Source organism: Balaenoptera musculus, chromosome 11 (genome assembly GCF_009873245.2).
Source record: "Balaenoptera musculus isolate JJ_BM4_2016_0621 chromosome 11, mBalMus1.pri.v3, whole genome shotgun sequence".
In the NCBI taxonomy this organism is placed as follows: domain Eukaryota; kingdom Metazoa; phylum Chordata; class Mammalia; order Artiodactyla; family Balaenopteridae; genus Balaenoptera; species Balaenoptera musculus.
This window is the reverse complement of record NC_045795.1, coordinates 92303337-92325921: the sequence shown is the minus strand read 5'-3', so window position 1 is coordinate 92325921 and position 22585 is coordinate 92303337. Positions and strand designations below refer to the sequence as shown.

Below are 22585 nucleotides of genomic sequence, written 5' to 3'. Positions count from 1 at the left end.
CTTATGTATAAAGAGAGACAGCGGCTGAGAAAACAAACTCTCCAACAGAAGAGCCAGCATCTCTGGACCTTGGGGAAAGACAGACAACAGGCAGAGGGGCGGTTTGCCAAGTCCCACTCTGCAGAATCGAGTCTATCATCCTGTCATTTCTTCCTAACTGGATATTTTATACCTAAAGGCAAACCAATGTTTTAAACAACATCCCCAAAAGCTGCACAAATGAAAACCACTAAGGGGCATTAATATTTCCCTTATGTGCTTATATACAAAAGTTTTACCATAAAGGGTCAGGAAGTCAGTGTACTTCTGGAACTGATTACTGGGAAACAAGTTCTGTTTGAATTTTGAGTCAGACCAAATTTGTGTCTGCACACTTCGACCTCCCAGAAGGACACTGGGAAGTTGCTGAATGCAGGAGAGCAGGTACGTGCTCAGGCAAGAGGGCAAGGGGCCTTGTCTACTGTGACTGACTCTCCTTTCGGGCTTGGCCTTTGAATGAGTATTTGGCCCCAGTGGAGACCAGGCCAGGAAATAGGAGCATGACTGTTATTCACTGAACTTTCAGCACCACCTGGTCACCTTACTAAAAGTTTCAGGCCCTTAATGGGAAGAAGTGGACACAATTCAGTGTTCTGGAATGACAAAGCATGACATACTCAACGTTGCCTGCAGATGATAATTGCAGTAGATGTCTGGACCACGCTCGTGCAGCAAGGTTCTGCATTACGACCATTTCCAATAATAATGGCTAGCATTTGGCAAGCATTATCATGCCCATCATTGTGCTGAGAGCTTTACAAATGTTCTCAAATCCTCAGGACCACAGCATGAGGCAGGCACTACCATTATTCCCATTTTGCTGTTGGGAAACTGAGCTACAAAGAGGTTAAGATGGCCAAGCCACATATAATTAACAAGCAGGAAGGCCAGGGTTATAACCCTGGTCTACATGACTGGTAAACACAACTGTTCAATGGTGATACCTGGAACATGGATTAAAATGTTAACCATTCTTATTCTTTGGGTGACAAGACTATGGAGAACTGATTTTCTTTTATATGCACAATTCTGTTTGCTAATTTTTCTACTTTGGTATTTCCTAACTTTTCTACCGTCGCCACATAATATTTTGATAGGGAAAAATTTTAAGTATCTTCTTCCTCATCAACATGCTTATTAAGTAGATAGTTGAACAAATAAAGTTTAGGCATACTTTACATTTCCCCCAGAAAACGCAGGCCAATACATCCACCACAGTTAATGATCCTCTACTGAGCCATCTGCCAGGGGTCCCAATTTTAAAAAGGCGGGGGGGAGGAGGCGGGGGCAGGGACAGATTCTTCCCCAGGGTCTCAAACAATAAGTACCCTCACAAAGGACCAGACAGAGCCTCCCTGGTCTGGCTGGAAATCTTTGGAGGTTTCCCGTCACCTACCATTAGTCAAGTGGAGGAAGAGGAGAAGGGCGAGGGAGGGGGATGAAAGGGAGGAGGAAGAGGGGGAGGAGGGGCAGGAGGGGGAGGAGGGGGAGGAGGGGCAGGAGGGGGGAGGAGGGGGGGAGGAGGGGCAGGGGGGGGGAGGAGGGGGAGGAGGGGCAGGAGGGGGAGGAGAGGTTCTGGTGCACTCATCAGTGATGTCCTGGAAGTAAAAACAAAGGCCACGATAGTCAACAGAACAGGCCCCTGGGGCCTGTGCCATGGGCCTGGGAGCAATCTTATGGAAGACTTCCTGTTGTTCAGAAGCAGGGTGGGACAGCCTGCCTCTTTATCTGATCCTGGACCACTTGTGCCTGCAAACTTCTCACAGCTGTACCCAGGGCTCCTGTGTCACTCACACAGTGGCTGGGGATCACCTAAGGGAAAAACAGAGCCAGGGCCAACCTGCAGTTGAGCTGCATGACCCTGGTACATCAAATACTATATGGACACCTAGGGCTCTTTGCTAACAAACTCTGAATTGGTCACCAGACATCTATGAGAACAAGCCCAGGTGGTCAGCTCCAGAGCTCCAACTGTCTCTTGGTCCACTAACTATTATTTTTAGTCCACCACTGTCATCCAGGCCACTTAAACCTCTCTGCTTTCCTTTCCCCATCTGTAAAATGGGGATAATACGTACTTCAAGGAGTTGGGGAATAGATGAAATGGTACATGAAAAGTGCCTAGTACAGGGGCTGGCAGACTTTCACTGCTCAATGCTAGCTATTTTTCATTACTTTTTTAATGAGGTGAGGTGGAATTCTGGATGATTCTTGGGCTTCAAAATTATGAATCACTATGTTGTATAACCGAAACTTATATAATATTATAAATTTACTATACCTCAATTTAAAAAATAAAAAGAATTCTTTATATTAAACTTTCTCTGTTCATTATAAGATAAATAAGTTCTGGGCATACAATGCACAACATGACAACTATAGTTAACAATAGTGTACTGTATATTTGAAAGTTGCTAAGAGAATAGATCTTAAAAGTTCTTATCACAAGGAAAAAATTTTTTAACTATGTATGGAGATAGATATTAACTAAACTTATTGTGGTAATCATTTTGCAACATATACATATATCAAATCATTATGTTGTACACCTTAAACTTATACAATATTATGTGTCAAGTATCTCAATAAAACTGGAAAATTAATAAATTTTTTAAAAGTTTAAACTCAGCAAAGGAAAGGATCCCCTGCATAAAAAGTCAGCTGGGTATCATAACAAATGAACTCCTGTATGACCCATGATGATATATTTCACTTTAGGGAAGATAATTATCCTCCCTAATTCACCCCTTGAGAAAAAGCTGAACAATGCAGAATTATACTCAACTCCCAACCACAGAGCATTCTGGCCTTTCCAAGTATACAGAATCATAGAATAAATGGCGGAAGCAACCCTGCAAAGCCTGTAATTCCATGTCTTGCCCAAAAATAGAACTCCCCCCGTCCCACCCCACCCCCCCATCTCGCCTAGGTATAGTCTTCGCTTCTGCTTGAACACCTGGCAATGAGGTCTACCCTAGGTTCAAACAGCCTAGTCAGAAGACACTCCTGCCCTCGTCCCCCCCGACACAAGGACAAACGCCTCCCAGAATTTTTGCTACTGATCTGTCTTCCGATGCTCAGAGACCTCTGAATATGTGAATGCTCTCTATCTGATTTCTCCTTAAGACCTGGCTTCTGATTGCAAAGCATCAGCACCCTCCCCTGTTCCTGACAGCACCTGGCCTCAAGAGCCAGGGTTCCAACCCCAGCTCTGCCACCTCATCACTGCACGGCTTCAGGCCAGATCTGTAACTTCCCTAAGCCTCGCTTTTCCCATCTATAAAAGGGGGATAATAAGAGTACCTCCGGGCTTCCCTGGTGGCGCAGTGGTTTAGAATCTGCCTGCTAATGCAGGAGACACGGGTTCGAGCCCTGGTCTGGGAAGATCCCACATGCCGCGGAGCGACTAGGCCCGTGAGCCACAACTACTGAGCCTGCGCATCTGGAGCCTGTGCTCCGCCACAAGAGAGGCCGCGATAGTGAAGAGGCCCGCGCACCGCGATGAAGAGTGGCCCCCACTTGCCGCAACTAGAGGAAGCCCTCGCACAGAAACGAAGACCCAACACAGCCAAAAATAAATATAATAAATAAATAAATAAAAGATTACTATTAAAAAAAAAATACTGTGCAGCTATTAAAGTTATTTAAAAAAAAAAAAAAAAGAGTACCTCCCTCAGCAGGTGGTCAGGGGCTCAATACGATCGTGTTTATAAAGCACCCACCAAAGTACTCGGCAGGAAGTAAATCATGCAATCTACGGAAGCCATTTCTAGACCACCTCCACCTCCCACCACTGCTCTAACCAGCTGATGCACCTCCTAAAACAGGATTCTCCCAGGGAGGCTCGACCAGGGTGGAGAAAGGTGGATTACTACTGCCTCTGTGACGTCCTCAGGCAGATGGAGCTGTGGTGGCTTTGCTGAGCCTCACATCACCCACTGGCCCAGCTTCAATTCACTGTCCTCTGAAACTGCTCCCTGAGCAAAGTGTAAAGAAAAGGGATGTCGGATTCTATTTGTAAGCAAAGTGGGAATAAAAACGCGCCAATACTCAAAAGCATTGAATTGTATCCTCTTTTTTTTTTTTTGGCCGTGCCACGTGGCATGTGGCATCTTAGTTCCCAGACCAGGGATCGAACCCGTGCCCCCTGCAGTGGAAGCACGGAGTCTTAACCACTGGACCACCAGGGAAGTCCTCCTATTGAATTGTATACTTTAAAAGGGTTATCATTTTTTGTATGTGAATCATACTTCAATTTAAAAAAATCAATGTGAGTTCACAGAAAAGCAGACATACCAAGCTTTCCACAAATATAAAGAATACTGAAAAGCCTGAAAAAAAAAATGCACCAATTCAGAGATCTCCTTGGAGAAGAGAAACCAGAGGTGGTGGTCTTCCAAATCCGTGGTCACAGAATCTGTGTTGCTCTTTGCCTTTTCTATACCTCCCTGGTCATCTTGCCCACTCTGCTGGCTCCAGTGGTTTCTATATGATGAGAATTCCCAAATCTGTCTCATGGCCAAGAGCTACCGGGATTCAGCTCCCAAATGCCCACAGCACCTCAATGTACCAAGAAGAACTCACCTGTCTGGCCAACCCTCTTCTCCTCCTCCATACTCACATCATCTACCTCCACAGAGTCTGGCGGCATCTCCCGTCTTCCCTCTCTCCTTATCCCTGTCACAGGGCCTTTGCCCATGCTGTTCCCTTGGGCCTCGAACACACCCATCCCTATCTCATCCCTTGCCCTACTTAAAGCCCAGATCTGTTTGGGATCTGTTTGGCATGCCCACTGCATTCCCATCACCAGTGCCTACCACATGGTAGGTGCTTACTAAATATGTCAAATATATGAATGAAGAAGTTTAATGGGCATCAAAGCTTACTGATTTTAAGCTTTAATATAGTTCTTGACTCCCCCAATTCTTTTAAACTCCTCTTCCCCCACCCAATTGCAGCCATGACCATTTCTCAAGTGGGCTCCATAAACCCTTCCTATTCATCTCTCTGAATCTGTCTTTCTCCCTGCATCTATTCTACACGCACAGCCAGTATGACCTTTAAGAAGCATAAACCAGACCATCTCATTCCTCTACTTAAAAGCTTCCCAAATCTCTTCAGGGCTCTCCATAATCTGGTCCCTGTCTACCTCTCCTTCCTCGTCTCTCTGTACTCTCCCCACTGCTTGTACACTCCAGCCATGATGAACTCTTCCAGATCCCCCAACATGCTGTACGCCTCCCTGTTCCCCAGGCCTTGGCATATGCTGTTCCTGCTGCCTGACACTCCTCCCCTCCCTACCACCCCCTGCGGCTAACTCCCAGTCACCTTTACAGTCCCAGTTTGATGTCACTGCCTCTGGGAGGCCCTCTCGGACTCCCCAAATCTGGGTTATATGCTGGCAATACGCTTCTCTATAAAGCACCCCAATTACCCCATCTCAGCCCACTACCACTGTCCTAAAATCACCTGTTCACTTGGTTGCTTGTTTACCTGTCTTCACCATTAGACTGAGTCCATGAGGGTAAGAACAGCAGAATTATTCTCCCCCATCGCCTCCCGGTCCCTAGTACAGTGCCTGGGACACAGCAAGCAGTCGAACTTGGGTTCAACGTACTACAGTATCAACTTGTCTGCTGCCTAAAAGAAATTACACTGTTTTTTAGGGGACTGTTTTCCTAAAACTAATTAAAGCCAAGTTTATACTGTTGGATCAAGAATGGAGAATAGAGGCCTGCTGGCCCTTTTCAACAGATTTCTATGAGAAATCTGGGGAGCCAGAAACAAAATATCTAACTTCCATCCCTGAAAAGAAGTACCCCTCTCCCACTGACCATCCCTCAATATGTGCAGAAAGGCTAGAAACATTGACTCAGAACACCTGGATTCAAATCCCAGCATCATCAGTTACCTGCTGTGTGTTCTTAAGCAATTTACATAACTTCTGAATTTCAACTCCCTCGTGCATATAAAAAAAAAAAGGTGGGGTGGACACCCTTCCTATGTCTCAGGGTCATCATGAGGGGCAAACCAGATAATCCACACAAAGTGCTCAGCCCAATACCTGGCCCTTACTAAGGGCTCACTTTTTTATTTTCAAGTGAGACTGAAATGAAGACGTTCCCTTTTCTTCCTTCAAAGTCTTCACTCACTTCTGTCCATAACTTGTGATTCTTCTATTGGATAGATCCTTCTTACTTTGTCAGCACTGCTGGAAACACACTCAAATAAACAAAGGTCCCAGAAATGTTTCAGTCCTCTGCAGGCCTGTTAAGTGGCCGACAGTAGGACAAGTCATCCAAGGTACTGCTTCTCAGTCCCCAGATTCAAAACACCCAAGACAGCCAGATTTCATCTCCACTTTCCCTTTTTCTAACATCAAACCAGGCCCCTGCTGGAAGGCGGGGGTGGAGGGTGGAAACCTCTTCAAAGGAATGATAATTCAATATTTAGAACCTCTTCTACTTTTGGTGTTAAGACAGGCTAAAGCACAGCCTCGTCGAAAAAGAAGTATGTTCATTTCATTTTAAACAGCTCAAGATAGGAAAGAAATCCAAATTTTTTTTTTTTTTTTTTTTGCTAAAAGCTTTGTGGCAGAACCTCACTGATTGTCATTTTTCCCATCTATTTCTCCTGAACACACTTAACTAACTGCATTATACTCATTTTTCTAAAAAAAAAACTCAACTTTCGCCTACACACAATTCAGAATTTAAAAGTTAGCAACTCCTGAAATGAGACCAAGTTAGAACACTTTCGTTAACCAAGAAGTTAACTAAGGTATCACTTAATCCTCAAGGGTGGACGAACAAGGGAGGAAATCAGAATCATTACTTTATGGCAGTGAATAGACCCCAAAACCACAGACTCACACATTTTTATTAACATGTAGAAGCAAGCCTCTTGTATTGCATTAAGATGAAGCCACCTGGCCCTTAGGGCTGAACAGTCTGACTTTCAGTAATCAGGGGACAAAAAGAAACCCACTGACACTGCCCTTAAATTCGGCCCTTCCAAGCCCTGGTGTCAGGCACTGAAGACCCCCGTCATGCCTGCCCCCCTGGTGCATCACCCACTTCCTGATGACCAACTGCCCCATGTGTTTTCCCGCCCACTTACCTTAACTTTGACAATCGTATACATCACCCAAGACACATGCAAAATACTCCCCAGAGACCTGGATTTGCACTCATGTGCCCTTCTTAAACAGTTAAACTGACTAACATGGAATACCTCATCTACTTTTCTTTTTGGCCATGCCGCGAGGCATGGGGGATCTTAGTTCCCCAACCAGGGATCGAACCCATGCCCCCTGCAGTGGAAGTGCAGAGTCCTAACCACTGGACCGCCAGGGATCTCCCTCATCTACTTCTAATAGCTTCCACGTTGATGCTTTTAACACCAGTTGTGACAGAACCCGAGGAAAATAATGCTTCGAGACAATCTAATTTCTATCACAGGACACAACTTCATCTGAGGCCAACAGCTGCAAGAACCACCAAGTAAGGGGTTGTAGAGTAACAGCCATTAAGGAAGCTGCATTTGAAGCGACTGTTTTCAGACATGGAGAGGAGAGGAACCTGCGCTTTGCCATTTTTTAATGACCCCTCCCACTGCGGAACTTCTGGACTGGTTGGTGTAATCTTGCTCATCTGAAAAAGATGAACACAAGTACCACTGGCTTCCAAGTTCTCAGTGTTCCTTTGCAATGCAGGAGGAGCTTTAGCTGGGAAGCAATTTTGTTCTGCAATAACAGCTTAAACACATTCCCATGCATATATTTCCGAACAGAAAGCTTCCTCTCCCAAATGTCCCATGCCACCATCCAAGCTTCCAAATCCTATAAGCCAGTGGCTCTTATCCTATAAGCCAGTGGCTCTTAATGGTACCCCTGGGACCCCTGAGAGCTCCCAAGACCCTTTTGGAGAATCTTCAAAGTCAAAACTATTTTCATAAGAACACCAAGGTGTCATTTGCCTTTTCACTCAGTCTGTCATACATGTACAGTGGAATTTTCCAGAGGCTGCAAGACATCTGATGTCACAAGAGATTGGAGGCAGAGGCAGGTATGTGAGTCCAGTTACCTTCTATTAAGCCAGATCTAAAAGCAATTTTCAACAATGTAAAACAACGCCACTCTTCTCACTGAATTTTTTTTGTTTTGGAAAACATAGTTCTTGTCCATTAAAAATATATGTTAGGGGCTTCCCTGGTGGCGCAATGGTTGAGAATCTGCCTGCCAACGCAGGGGACATGGGTTCGAGCCCTGGTCTGGGAAGATCCCACATGCCGCGGAGCAACTGGGCCCGTGAGCCACAACTACTGAGCCTGCGCGTCTGGAGCCTGTGCTCCGCAACAAGAGAGGCCACGATAGAGAAGAGGCCTGCACACCGCAATGAAGAGTGGCCCCCGCTCGCCGCAACTAGAGAAAGCCCTCGCACAGAAAGGAAGATCCAACACAGCCAAAAATAAAAATTAAATAAATAAATAAATAAATAAATAAAGATTACTATAAGAACAGATGTCTCAAGTTAAAAAATATATGTATGTTACTGTGTTAATATGCAACAGGTCTATTTCTTATATTTTCTGTGTTAATTTTCTCAGGGTTCATTTTGAATATTATAAATACAGATTGGTATAACTCATGTCAACAGAAGTTCTTTGAGGTCCTCAGTAATTTTTTCAGCATGTAAAGAGCTCTTGAGGCCCAATAGTTTGAAAAAAATGCTGCTACAAATCTTCTTTAAGATTTGCTCTGGCACTGGCCAGTTGTGCACTTAGGACTCACATCATACAAATATAAAAAACTGAATAGAATAGGATTAAAATGCAAACCATACAACTTAATAGCCAGGGCTTTAGAGAGGACCCCTTGATTCGAAACTTACATCCTTTTTATTTGACACATTGAGTACCTACTATATATTACCCTTAATTCCAGGTGCTGAGGATGCAGGTCAAATAAGACAGTCATGGTCCCTGCTCTCATGATACACATATTCTAGTGAAGACAGTAAACAGACAAACAAAAAAGATAAAACAATCAAGTCAGAAAATGATAAGTACTATGCAGAGAATTAAAATTGTCACCCAATCATATCAGTTATGGCTGGTCAGAGAACAAGTTGAGACATGTAAATAAGACCTGAAAGTCAAGACAGAGGCAGTCATGCAAAAAAAATCAGGCGGAAGGGCATTTTAGGCAGAGCAAACAGCTAGTACAAAGGCCCTACAGCAGAAAAGGGCTTGGCAAGTTCAAGAAACAGAAAACCAGCGTAAAGGCAGGAGAATTAATGGGGAAAGGAGGAAAGTACTGGGCAAGGTCAGAGAAAAGAGAAGCCTGTACCAGTGGAACTTCACAAAGGTAAAATGCATGGCTTTTATTATAACTGTGATGGGAAGTTCGGAACCTTGACCAAGTCACTTACTCTTTCTGGGCCTCAAATTACTCATCTGCAGAATGGGGATCCTGAGGGTTTACCTCATAAAGTTGTGTTGAGGATTAAACACAAAGAAAGGAAATAATGGACTTAGCACACAGGAGGCAAGACATCGGAAACATTCCTGTGTGCTATTATTCTACCTTCTGATCTGCTCTCCTTTCTTCTCTCATAAGCTACTCGCATTGAGGGCTTATGGGCTTATGATCAGTTGAAGATCAGTCTATCAACCAGCAAGTCCAAATGAATGCAGACAAGGGACACATTGTGACATGCGTTTATCTGAACATGCCAACACCAACTCCTACAGAATGTTCTCCCCAAGTAAGACCCAAACCACCCAAGCACCGCCAAGTGAAGAATGGATGACTGCATGACACCTATGGAACCCCAAGTTTTGCTACTTGGCCTGAAAGCACCATACGCTTGGAAATTCATTCTTCTGCTGAAAAACATAGCCAATGGAAATCCATCAGCTTTTCCTGCTCTTTCTTGGCATATCCACATCACCTCCAGCCCCTAAAAAACAAAGGGCTTTTGCCAAAGTCTTTTAGTGCTGGTTTTATTGCTGCTCGCTTTAAAAATGACTGTTTAAAAAGAATGAAATCATAAAGCACCCTTTGGGCTTCCCTGGTGGCACAGGGGTTGAGAATCTGCCTGCTAATGCAGGGGACACGGGTTCGAGCCCTGGTCTGGGAAGATCCCACATGCCGTGGAGCAACTAGGCCCGTGAGCCACAACTACTGAGCCTGCGCGTCTGGAGCCTGTGCTCCGCAACAAGAGAGGCCGCGATAGTGAGAGGTCCACGCACGGCGATGAAGAGTGGCCCCCCGCTTGCCGCAACTAGAGAAAGCCCTCGCACAGAAACGAAGACCCATCACAGCCATAAATAAATAAATAAATAAATAAATAAATAAATAATTTTAAAAATAATAATAATAATTAAAAAATAAAGCATCCTTTAAAGTTAGGCTGCAAAGAAGAGGGCTTATGCACAGAGACTTACAAGCGCCTGGAGATCGAAGAGGCCACAGGCACTCAGAAACACGGGTGGACCACAGCCGCCACCAACACAAAATGGCATCACTTCACTTTTAGCTCAAGCAGCCCCCGGTGGGCAAAGCCAGGCAAACCACGAGGCCTTTTAGAGGGAAAACAAGAGTATGCCCAGGAAAAGGAAGAGCTGCCAGCATTTGATCAATCTCCTGGCTGGAGGCCAAGGACACTCCCTCCAGAGAAGCACAAGCCTCAGTAAGACGCCCTAGCCCAGGCACATATATGGTAACACGGCTGTAAATACGGCGGAGAGAAAACCCATCCTTTTCATGGTTGACTCTGCCAACAGAGGAGAAAAGGTTCTCTTTCTAACCGTCTCTGCTTACTCGGGACTCTCACGGTTAATTTTGGAACTTCCTTTGAGCAAAGATACTTTGACAATATCATCTTCATTGTGAAACGAGGACGAGCGGCACCACATTTCTGAGTCAGACACCCGGCTAGATGCTCCCACTCCCACTGCCATCCACGCCTCTGTGCAGCCCCCTCCTTGCCTTCTTGTCCCGCTAGAGTCTAATCAGACTGTGCTCAGAAATGCAGTGTGTCCCCATCAAGAGATAATTTATTTTATTGCACAAAGCATTTCTCTCTGGAGCACAGAAAATCGCATTCTGCTTTCGTTTTCAGCCAGTCCCAAAGAAAGTCATCAGTTCAGAAGTTTCAACTTTAAGCAGGGCCCTCTGTTACAATCTCAGAAATAATAATCGTAAATCTGAAGTTCAGAGCGATCCTCTAGTTTAAACGTTGCTCGTTTAGACATCTCACACACACACACACACAAAGATAAACCTACTTGCCTTTTCACAAACACATCTGCTAAATAAGCTATTCTTGAAACAGGTACATGATCTACAGAGTTATTTCTCAGAAAAGATGTCAGGGGACTTCCCTGGTGGCGCAGTGGTTAAGACTCCACGCTCACAATGCAGGGGGCCTGGGTTCGATCCCTGGTCAGGGAACTAGATCCCACATGCATGCTACAACTAAGAGTTCGCATGCCACAACTAAGGAGCCCACCTGCCACAACTAAGGAGCCGGTGCAACAAATAATAAAAAAATAAATTAAAAAAGAAAAAAAAAGAAAAGATGTCAGTATGACACGTGCTCCTGGCCTACTCCTAAAGGCCAACGTTAGAGAAACCAATCAAAGTTGGCAGTCAGAGCACTTTACATTTGGTGGGGAGAGATCATTTAGCCAAAAGTCCTCATTTTACAGGTGGAAACAAACAAACATCCTCTGAGTGATTTCTTGGAGGTCACACAAACCAATTAGTGGCCAAAGCCTGCAGACCACAGGGCTCCAGGAACCAAGACCAAAGCTTGGAGGGATGGGGAGGGTGTTGGTTTTGTTAAAAAGTTAAAGTCAGTCCCGACCTAAGAAGACTCCCCTCCGCCCCCCATAGCCTGAACCACAAAAGAATAAACAAATAAGTAAATAATTTTAAAAAGCACGTTAGGTTAATATCCTCAGAGAGAGAGAAAAGTCTCACTAAGTCTGGGAAAAACACTCTAGGCTTTCTCAGCCTCAGGGCTACTGTCACTGGGGGGCAGATGATTCTTTGCTGTGGGGGACCCTCCCTGTGCACTGCAGGATGCTTAGCAACATCCCTGGCCTCAACTCACGAGGTGCCACTAGCACCCTCTTCCCCTCAGCTGTGACAACAAAAAAAAACCATCTCTAGCCACTGCCTAATGGTCCCTGGGGGACCAAATCACTCCGCTGGAAAGGTTTGGTTGTTTTGATCTCTGAGACCTTTTGCTAGCATCTATTATTCTCTACAACTTGGCAGCAATGCCCCAAAGCAGGTATTTTTATACCTCTTCTACAGAAGAGGAAACAGACGCACAGATGTTACATGTTTTGCCTGGACCGAACACGCGGGCGACACCCAGTTCTCGGGAGTCCCCATCCTGTGGCTCGGCAGGATAACACCATTTCAACCTGAGAGCAGCTCATTCACTACCTCATTCCTACCTCCACTCCCTTTCCGTAACCATCACCAACTTTCCAAGCCGAATGCCCTCCAGAGAGCTGTGCTGAGCAAACACCTCAAAAGCAACCATGAGGAGCTGCTGGAGACCCTTCTACCCGGTCCTCACTTCACTCTCCACGGCAAACGGGCAAAGCACTAGGCCAACTCAGGAAACAGGTCATCGGGACAGGGGTACAAAAAATTAGATGAAGAAGTAGCCTACAGACTTCAATGGGAGATAAAACGCAGATAAATAACCTCATTCACAAGTATCTGTGAGCACTTACTATGTGTCAGGTACTCCTATGGCAGAAAGATCAAAAAGGCCTACAGATATAAAGTGTCACGGCGATTCAGATGACAAAGACTTTTAAGGTTCAGAAAAGGTTTCCCAGAAGAAGAAGACCTGGCTGGGAAGAGAAGCACTTGGCAAGGTGGATACAGAGGGGATGAGGACGGGGTCGGCAGGCAGAAAGCATACGTGCAAAGGTACAGAGACAGAACATGATCACGCATGTGGCTGGGAGATACGTGAATGTCCCCAAGTCTAGGTGCTTTTGTCAGCTTTTTCTGTTCAGAAATATGTGCATGCGAAGTGGGTATGGGGAGCTTTTCAAGCTGTTTTTGCAAAACCAAAATCACTTCCCAGAGAAAGCTGCTCCTGAAATGCAAACGAACACCGAGGAATTTGGAGGCTAGTGATATTTTCTTCCTCTGTTCATCTTTTTCTGATGAGCAACACTACACCAAGCAGTCCAGGAGTTCTGCTGACTCGAGGGTCACAGAACATTACAAAACGTAAGCTCCTCAAAGCGTCTGACAACAGGTGAAAATGCAGCTTTCTGTATGTCTGTGGCTTCACAATCCTAAGTAGGCTTTACATGTAGATCTTGGTCTCTTTCTACCTCTATCTGAACAGCCAATTTAAAAAAATCCCTCAATGTAAGCATGAAAGCTCTCATTTTTATCAGACACAATCCTGCCAGACTTTTTTTTTTTTTAACATCTTTATTGGACTATAATTGCTTTACAATGGTGTGTTAGTTTCTGCTGTATAACAAAGTGAATCAGCTATACATATACATATATCCCCATATCTCCTCCCTCTTGTGTCTCCCTCCCACCCTCCCTATCCCCTCTAGGTGGTCACAAAGCACCAAGCTGATCTCCCTGTGCTATGCGGCTGCTTCCCACGAGCTATCTATTTTACATTTGGTAGTGTATATATAAGTCCATACCACTCTCTCACTTCGTCCCAGCTTACCCTTCCCCCTCCCCGTGTCCTCAAGTCCATTCTCTACATCTGCGTCTTTATTCCTGTCCTGCCCCTAAGTTCTTCATAACCATTTTTTAGAATTTTATTTTATTTATTTTTTTATACAGCAGGTTATTAGTCATCCATTTTATACACATCAGTGTATACATATCAATCCCAACCTCCCAATTCACTAATGATGAAAAATCTGAAAGAGAAATTAAGGAAACACTCCCATTTACCATTGCAACAAAAAGAATAAAATACCTAGGAATAAACCTACCTAGGGAGACAAAAGACCTGTATGCAGAAAACTATAAGACACTGTTCAAAGAAATTAAAGATGATACCAACAGATGGAGAGATATACCATGTTCTTGGACTGGAAGAATCCTGCCAGACTTCTATACCCTCACCTTAGTTGGTGATTTCGCCTACCTTTCCTCTTAATTGAACATGAGAAGGCTGCTAGGGGAAAGTACAAAGGTCAGTTTCAACAGGTGACAGCTAGCCATGAAAAAACAAACTATAAAAATAAGTTCTGAAAAAGCACAGGGGCAAGCACCCTCCGGCACAGATCTTCTCACACTTTCACACGCGTTAAGAATCCCCTGGGGACCTTGCTAAAATGCAGTTTCGGATTCAGTGGATCCGAGGTGGGGCCTGAGAGTCTGCATTTCTAACAAGCTCTCAGTTTGAAGCCGATGATGCTGGTCTGGTGACCACAAATGGAGTAGTAAAGATGTAGAACAAGGTTTCTCAAATTTTTGGCTGTGACCCACAGTAAGAAATACACTGAACTTACAATCCAATGTTTACTCTGTGTGTGTGTGTGTGTGTGTGTGTGTGTGAGAGAGACAGAGTGAGAGAGTGAGAGAGTGAGAGAGTGAGAGAGTGAGAGAGTGAGAGAGTGAGAGAGAGAGACAGTGAGAGAGAGAGAGAGAGAGATTGAGAAAAGTTGTTGCAGCATACATAGTTCTTTTAAGTATCCATGTGATATACTGTGACGTTTTCTATTCTGGTCTACTTTATCAAAAAATCATCTACCAAGGTCCACCAAACTGATTTCACAACTTCTTAATGGCTTGCCACACAGTTTGAAAAGCATGGCTATAGAACAAGAGTAACATTCCTGCTTGACTGGGGAGAACTCCTACATCCTAGCCCCAGCATACTAAAGCTAAAACTGAGACCAATTTGAAAAGTTAACAGTATGTTCAGAATTTTTTTTTCAAAGGCAAGGATGTATCGATTACATTCTGGAAAAGCTTTCATGAAAAATGTTCAGGTTTTACATTTCCTTCATTTTAATTTGTTTTCTGACCCATAGGATGAGAGTGAGAAGCATACCTACCTGGCCCTGAGCTCAGCTCTCTAAGTACCATCTCCCACTCAAAAGAACTAGGGCTTCTTGGAGGAAAGACTGATTTCAGGTCTGCACCAAGAAATATAGAAGATGAGCCTGGAACATCTTGTCATACAAGAAGCAGGAAGTCTAAGACCACTGGGGTTGTGTCTTTTGAATCAACTTGAGTAGCCTCTCTCTGCGCAGAGATGGACAATTTGAACATCAATAAGGATGACTACACAAAATGAAACATAGAAAATATGTCTAAAGCCATGAGTTCGTAATGATACTAAAAACACCATACCCATTGGTCATCTTGGTACAGGGTTTCTCAACAGTGGCACTGCTGATACTTTGGAATGGATCATTCTGGGTTGGAGGGCTGTGAGATGTATTGAAGGCTATTTAGCAACATCCCTGGCCTCTAACCATTGGATGCCAGTAGCACCCTCTCCCCAGCTGTGACAACCAAAAATGTCCCCAGATATCGTCCAGTGTCCCCCACTTGAGATCCATTGCCATGGATCATGCTAGGGAATTAACGCGTTATTTTTGAAAACTGATAAAACACAGAGAGAGACTGAAGTATTGATCCTGTCTTTTGTTTATATATATGAACTTTACCCCAGGGAACCAAAAACTAAGTGGAGGAAATTTCATTTCATAAAATATTCCAGCTAATAAGTGAACTAGAAAAAATAGAATTAGGAGGGTTACAAGTCCAGTTGAACTAATGGATTGAGGCAATGAGCATCACCGGGTGCTAATCACAAGAAAGCGTATCCAGACACATCACACACTCCCGTGAGTGAAGCTCACAGCAGACTTGGGGGAAAACAAGCGTGACTCTGGGGCTTCCCTGGTGGTGCAGTGGTTGAGAATCCGCCTGCCAATGCAGGGGACACGGGTTCGAGCCCTGTTCTGGGAGGATCCCACATGCCGTGGAGCAACTAGGCCCGTGAGCCACAACTACCGAGCCTGCGCGTCTGGAGCCTGTGCTCCGCAACAAGAGAGGTCACGATAGTGAGAGGCCCGCGCACCGCGATGAAGAGTGGCCCCCGCTCGCCGCAACTAGAGAAAGCCCTCGCACAGAAACGAAGACCCAACACAGCCAAAAACAAAAATAAAATAAATAAATAAATTTATTAAAAAAAAAAAAAACAACACTGAAATCCACATTTACCTCTATGCCTCGTGCATACCCTACCTCTCAGAACTCCAACTTTCTCAAAAAAAAAAAAAAAAAAAAAAAAAAAAAAAAAAAAAGCGTGACTCTGATCAAGCCTCTGCATCTAACCATCAAATTAAACAATATAATAAATATAGAGGACAGAGGAACATGTTCAACTACATCACACTGATGCAGTCAGCAAAATTCAGACTGTAGGAAAAGATATCACCCAGTTTCTTTAATAACAACCAAAAAATGCATGGAAAGAAAAGAGGGGTCGAGGAAATATACAGATTAAAAGACACGGTGACCATTTGCAATGTATCCACCTTATTTGGTTCCTAATTCAAACAAACTGTTGAAGTATGCATATCTGTTATTATTATCATATATATGTTGAAATAAAAAATTTATTTAAATTAAGGAGGTGAGAACACAGACGCAATTTGAAAATTTGCTTTTTTTTCCCCTTGAGATGGACAATAGTATCGTGATTATGTTTGTTTTTTTTTTTAAAGAATCCCAATACTAGAAACATATACTAAAATATAGATGAACTGGTGTATCTGAGATTTGTTTCAATGCCATCCAAGAAGAAAGGGAAGAGTATATGAGAATGTGGATAAAACAATATGGGTCATGAATTGACAACCATGGAGGGTAAGGAGTAAAGAGGGGTTCATAATACTAAGATCGCTACTACTACGTGTATCTCCAATTTTCTAGAGTAAAGTTTTCCTGTTAAGTGCAAACAAAAGAGTGCCTGGCCCTAACCCCTCAGGGGATTAGGTTACTTTGCAGAACAAATGAGAAATTTTTTATTCAAACACACGATAACTAGGCTTTACCCTTGTAATATGGTAACTGACATTTGAATAGTGTTTTACCTTCCATTTCGTTTTCTTTTTTTTATTCTTTTCTCCTTATTTCTTTTTGATTTGTATTGGAGTGTAGTTGATTTATAATGTGTTTCAGGTGTACAGCAAAGTGAATCAGTTATACATATACACATATCCACCCTTTTTTAGATTCTTAAAAACAGTACAAACTGAATGAGAAAACCTGGACTCTATGACAGTGATGAAACCTGAATGATATACTTTTTTTTTTTACCCTAGCGATTCCATACATATCCTCATTCCAATGAAGTCCCATCAAAGGTACAGCCCCATTTGGATAAATGACTCAGATGTCTATTTATTAAGAAGAAAAGATGTTCACAATATAGAATGCAAAAGGCAAGGAATCAAACAGGAGGTATGAGTCCCTTTTCATGAAATTTAAACATACGTGTAATTTTTATATGTCTATACATAGAGGGAAAGTTTGAAACCCTAATCTTAGATGGTAGGATTGGGAGTGACTGCTTTTGTTTTGTTGCCTATATTCCCTAAGGTTTTACAACTGAATATGTACATCTTATACAATAAGTAACAAAATGTATTTTTGTTACACGTTTGTACACATTGAGGGGTCCACTCCACTCATCAGGGAGAGTCACTTAGAAGGAGCTTCATATCCCCCAAGGATATTAGATAGCAGAGCATGAGTCCTCTTTGTGTAATTCCTTAAAATGAGACTAGACAGACTGCAGAGTAGCCACAGGGCACAAAAGGTTTGTGTTGAAGATAAACCCCCAGGAATATCATTAGGTTCTTAGAATTTGTTTTGTTATCCAAGCTAACTGTACGTTCACCTCTTTTATCAAAGATGCCTTTCCTCCTGAAGTGAATTACAACTGCAGGTAAATCAGGTGATTAAACAGACAGTCTACAGATCTGGGTTTTATCCCCCAGCAAGTTCCAAGCTGGTATGTGATCCTGCCAGCCTCACCAAAGCCTCTTCGGAAAGGACAAGGGGTTCAGTGATGCCGAGAACCGCTGAGAACGCTGTGCGAGTTTAGAAATCCTCGGGGAAACAAATCATTGCATACCGGCAAACACCTGGCCCCTGCACAACCTGCCCGATTCCCTCTCCCAACCTGAACGCCTGGCACTCTCCCTCAGCTGCAGCCACCCTGGCCTCCTTGCCCTTCCTCTAACAGGCCCCACCTGCTCCCATCTCAGGGCCTCTACACTGGCTGCTCTGGCCCTTTGGAACATACACCCCCCCAGACACCTACATGGCTCACCCACCCACTTCCTTCAGATCTCTGCTGAAATGCCACCGTGTTAAACAGCGCTTCCCTAACACATTGCAAATCAACAAAAATTTAAAAAAAAAAAAAAAAGAGAGAGAGAGACAAGCAGACATAACAGGTAAATGAGTACAGTTTGAGCTGACCAATTAACAGTTGATTTCCCTATTACCACAACCATAAACAGAGATGAGAAACTGATCACAGCGTTTTCGCATTGCAGGTATAAATAACAAAAGGCAAACTGAAAATAAAAAGAGACCTAACCTGACTGAAGTCAAAAGAAAAAAAAAAAAAAAAAAAAAAAGCCCTTCCATGACTCCTGATCTCCCAGAGTACTCCCTTATCCCCTTTACTCTGTTCTGTCGCTGTTATCATTTTTTTCTTTTTATTGTGGTAAAATATACATATATAACACAAAATTTACCATTTTAGCCATTTTTAAGTGTATGATTCAGAGGCATTAAGTACATTCACATTATTCTGCAACCATCACGACAATCCGTTTCCAGAACTTTGTCATCTTCCCAAAAGGAAACTGTACCCACTAAACACACTGCCCATTCCCCAGCAGCCCCGCCCAGGGCAACCACTCTTCTGCCTCTTGTCTCTATGAACTTGATTGCTCTAGAAACCTCTTCTAAGCGGAACCATACACTATTTGCTCTTCTGCATCTGGCTTATTTGCACTTAATAGAATGTTTTCAAGGTTCATCTACGTTATAGCATGTATCAGAATTTCATTCCTTTTTAAGGCCAAATAATATTCCACTGTACAGATATACCACATTTTGTTTATCCATTCATCTGTCAATGGGCATTTGGGTTGTTTCCATCTTTTGCCTAACGCTGCTATGAACATGGGTATACAAATGTGTTTGAATCCCTGCTTTCAACTCTTTGGGGTATACACCCAGAAGTGGAATTTTCGGGTTACCTGGTAATTCTACATTTAATTTTTTGAGCAACAGCCATACTGTCTTCCACAGCGGCTGCACCATTTTACATTCCTACCAACAGTGCACAAAGGTCCCAATTTCTCCACTTCCTCACCAACACTGTTGTTTGCCGGGACCCCTCACCCAGCTTTATTCTTCTCCTTAGCATTTACTGCGTATCATACTACAATACTTGCTAATTATATTGGCTGCCTACCCCCAGTTAGGATTTAAGCCTCTTAGGAATAGAACTCTCATTGCTGCATCCCCAGCATCTAGAACACACCCTGGCACGTAGCAGGTACTCAAAGTTTGTTGAATGAAGAAATAAAATATTTGAACCACAACTTTAACAGGCATTAGAGTTTCTAGAACAGATTTATCATACCAAGAGCCTTAAACAATGTCCAGTTTAGGGAAGAACCTGGACATGGTTCAATAGGAGGAATAGCTCAGTGGGTGATGGTTTCAGGTCATCCTCATTAGCAATAACCTCAGAACCACAAACACTATGACAATTGGTAGGAATCATGGAAATTATGTCATTCCTGTCACTGACTTCAAGCCTTAATTGATTTCATCAAAAGAGCCGGGCAAAAACTTAGTGAACTAAAAAATCGCATGTACTTCCAGTTACTAAAGAAAGAGCCTGTGAAAGCAATGTGTTTTATTTTAAAAGATCAAACCAACAGCAAAAAGATGGGGCACTGGCCTTGGGTAGACTCCTTAATTAGACGTGCCCAAGGGCAGCATGACCTAAAAACCTAACTCCAGGCCTAATTTTAATTCTTTGAGTTTTTTCTGTTGTTCAGATTTGGTGTTTGTTGTTTCATTTTGGTTTGTTTTTTAAGAGCTGCTTGTAAAGAGATCAGATTTTCCATGAAATCATTACAAATGAGCTAAAAAGCCATTTGAGTTTTTGCTGTGGAAGTCAGTTGGTAGTATACCATTGTATTAGAAGTTTCTTTCTCTCTTTAAGACCACGGTCTTCCTCAGCTGAAAATATTTTGAGATAAAAGCCAACACATCTGTCTTCAGTTTGCCTATTTCTTCTCCTCTAAGCAACCATTCCATCTCTCCTTCCTCAAGAAAAGATGTTAATTCCCTCCAAAAGGCAACCACTGTGTTTAAATGGATAACACCACCGTCAACCCCAAACAACTTCCATGAGTGCCGAACTGGAGGCCAGGAGTAATTCATTACGAGCATGAAGAACTTTCCCTGCCTGATAAGGAAATCTTGATAGGATATTCTGTTCCAATTTGAATTATTCAAAAAGCAGATTATACTTTCAACACAGTCACACACACACGCAAGTGAAAGTAAGAAACGAAAAAGAAAAGTGTTCTTGCACAACTGGCCACAAAGCAAACTGAAGGATACATGAAAAGACATCAACCTTTCACAGTTTAGACTCCATGCAATTTAAACTTTCGAAGTATTCAAATAGAGAAACACCTGATTCTTGTAACCTGCTCAGATGCCTTGATGTAGACGATCAAGATGGATTTCAGGTATGAGATAGACCCAATGATGAACTTAAACAACGTTCCTTGTGGTTTGGTTTGGTTTCTTTTATTCTCATACAGACTTTCAGCACACAGCTTACCAAAACGAACTCAGTACAACACCTAAGACCTCCTCCAATACCCACAGTATTTTATTCCTACATCTATGGCTACATCGTTTTCTTCTTACATCAAGGTCACTTTGTTCCTTCATCGTTTGGTGGGACACAAGCAAAAGTTATTTCATCGACAGCAGTAAGTTTACCACTTTTCCCAGTTACCCCCTTATCCCCCCACAAACCTAGGTGCATTTGTGGGAAGCAGCAGAGTCCCAAACCCTGGGGTTATATCTTGCATGCACTGGGTGCTAGTTACCGGACAAGTGATTTCACTCTCTGCACCTCAGCTTCTTCACCTGTACCTGACTCACAGGGTTTCTGTGATGTATGGCTCTGGACCTGGCTTACAAGTACTTAATGGGTATTATTATTTTTAGCAACCAGTCAGAGAAGAGACCACTTTCTCCCTGCCTGCAGCTTACTCTGAAGAAGGGACCTGAACCCAATCCTTGGCCTTATGCGTGCCCACGTAGCCACACGAGTCAAGAGAACTCCAAGAAGGAAGTAGACCTCACACATCCAAATCCTTCCCACTCCACGAGCACTCCTGAGGAGCTTATCAACAGGAAACAAAAGCACAATACTACTATAATGAAATGTCTGACTTTTCTTTTCTAATTAGAAAAGCCCGAAGATTGTAGCCCAGGGAACAGCTAAATATTTAGAATGTTAAAGAAGTTATGAAGACCGAGGCCCCCCACCCCTATTACCCTATCGTTTATCCTGTTCCTGACCATTTCAGAAGAAAAAACTTGTGATGCTCAAATCTGCAGCAATGGGGATGTATGTGCACCCGTTGAAACCTCCCTCTCGTGAAGTGCAGTCTGAACACTTGGGGAGGAAAAAAATAGGAGCTGCTTGTGTCTACAGATAAATGCTGCTCTCAGCTCATATCCCATGACAGGCACCTAAACCATAGGAATCCACCAGATTCCTTGATGTTCAAGTGGCTTCAAGTCAAGGGCTGGATGCTATTATCTTATGTTTCAAGAACTTCCCTTTTTAAAGTTCTAATTCTTTCAGTTTGCCAGCAACCACTTTCATTTCTTGGAACCCAACCTACTCTGATTAAGCACACGTTCACAGTTAAGAAAAAAGAAAGTGACTATTTTTGAAAGAGAGAAGCAGATAATTTTTGCTTACATATCTTGGCAGATGAAATACACTGTATCCTTCAGAATTTAAATCATCAGCACACCACCTGACAAGTTCAATTCTCACGTCACCAATGGGCATCCCTTTTACTGCTCCCTTTAATGTTTTCTTTTTTTCCCCTCCCCTCATAAACCTTCAGGCTGCTTCACTTCTGAGCTAGGGCCAAAAGTACTAGGCAGGACTGCCCCCTGGATCTCATCCGCTCCCTAAAGCCCTCACCAAAGGCAGTGACAAATTTTGGAGACTGAGCTATGAAGTTTCCTTTTCTTTCCTACTCCACATCTCCACGACTCTTTAGAGAGAACTTAAATAGGCTTAGGACAGAAACTCCTTATTGATTACAGCTCTCAGGCTTCCACACTCACCTGACCCGGGTCAGGCACTCTGTTGCCAACACACGCCCAGCCAGGGGTGCGAGTCCTGCTCCTCGGTAGTCAGCTCCT

The 22585-nt window shown here is 43.4% G+C and overlaps 1 protein-coding gene across 1 annotated transcript in view; it reads right to left on the bottom strand.

Moving 5' to 3' along the window:
* ITPR1 (inositol 1,4,5-trisphosphate receptor type 1) overlaps positions 1 to 22585 on the bottom strand; it is a 320973-nt gene that overhangs the window by 297358 nt on the left and 1030 nt on the right. Inside the window, 1 exon segment of the mRNA XM_036868683.1 lies at positions 22508 to 22583. The gene's annotated coding sequence lies outside the window, so the exon portion shown is untranslated.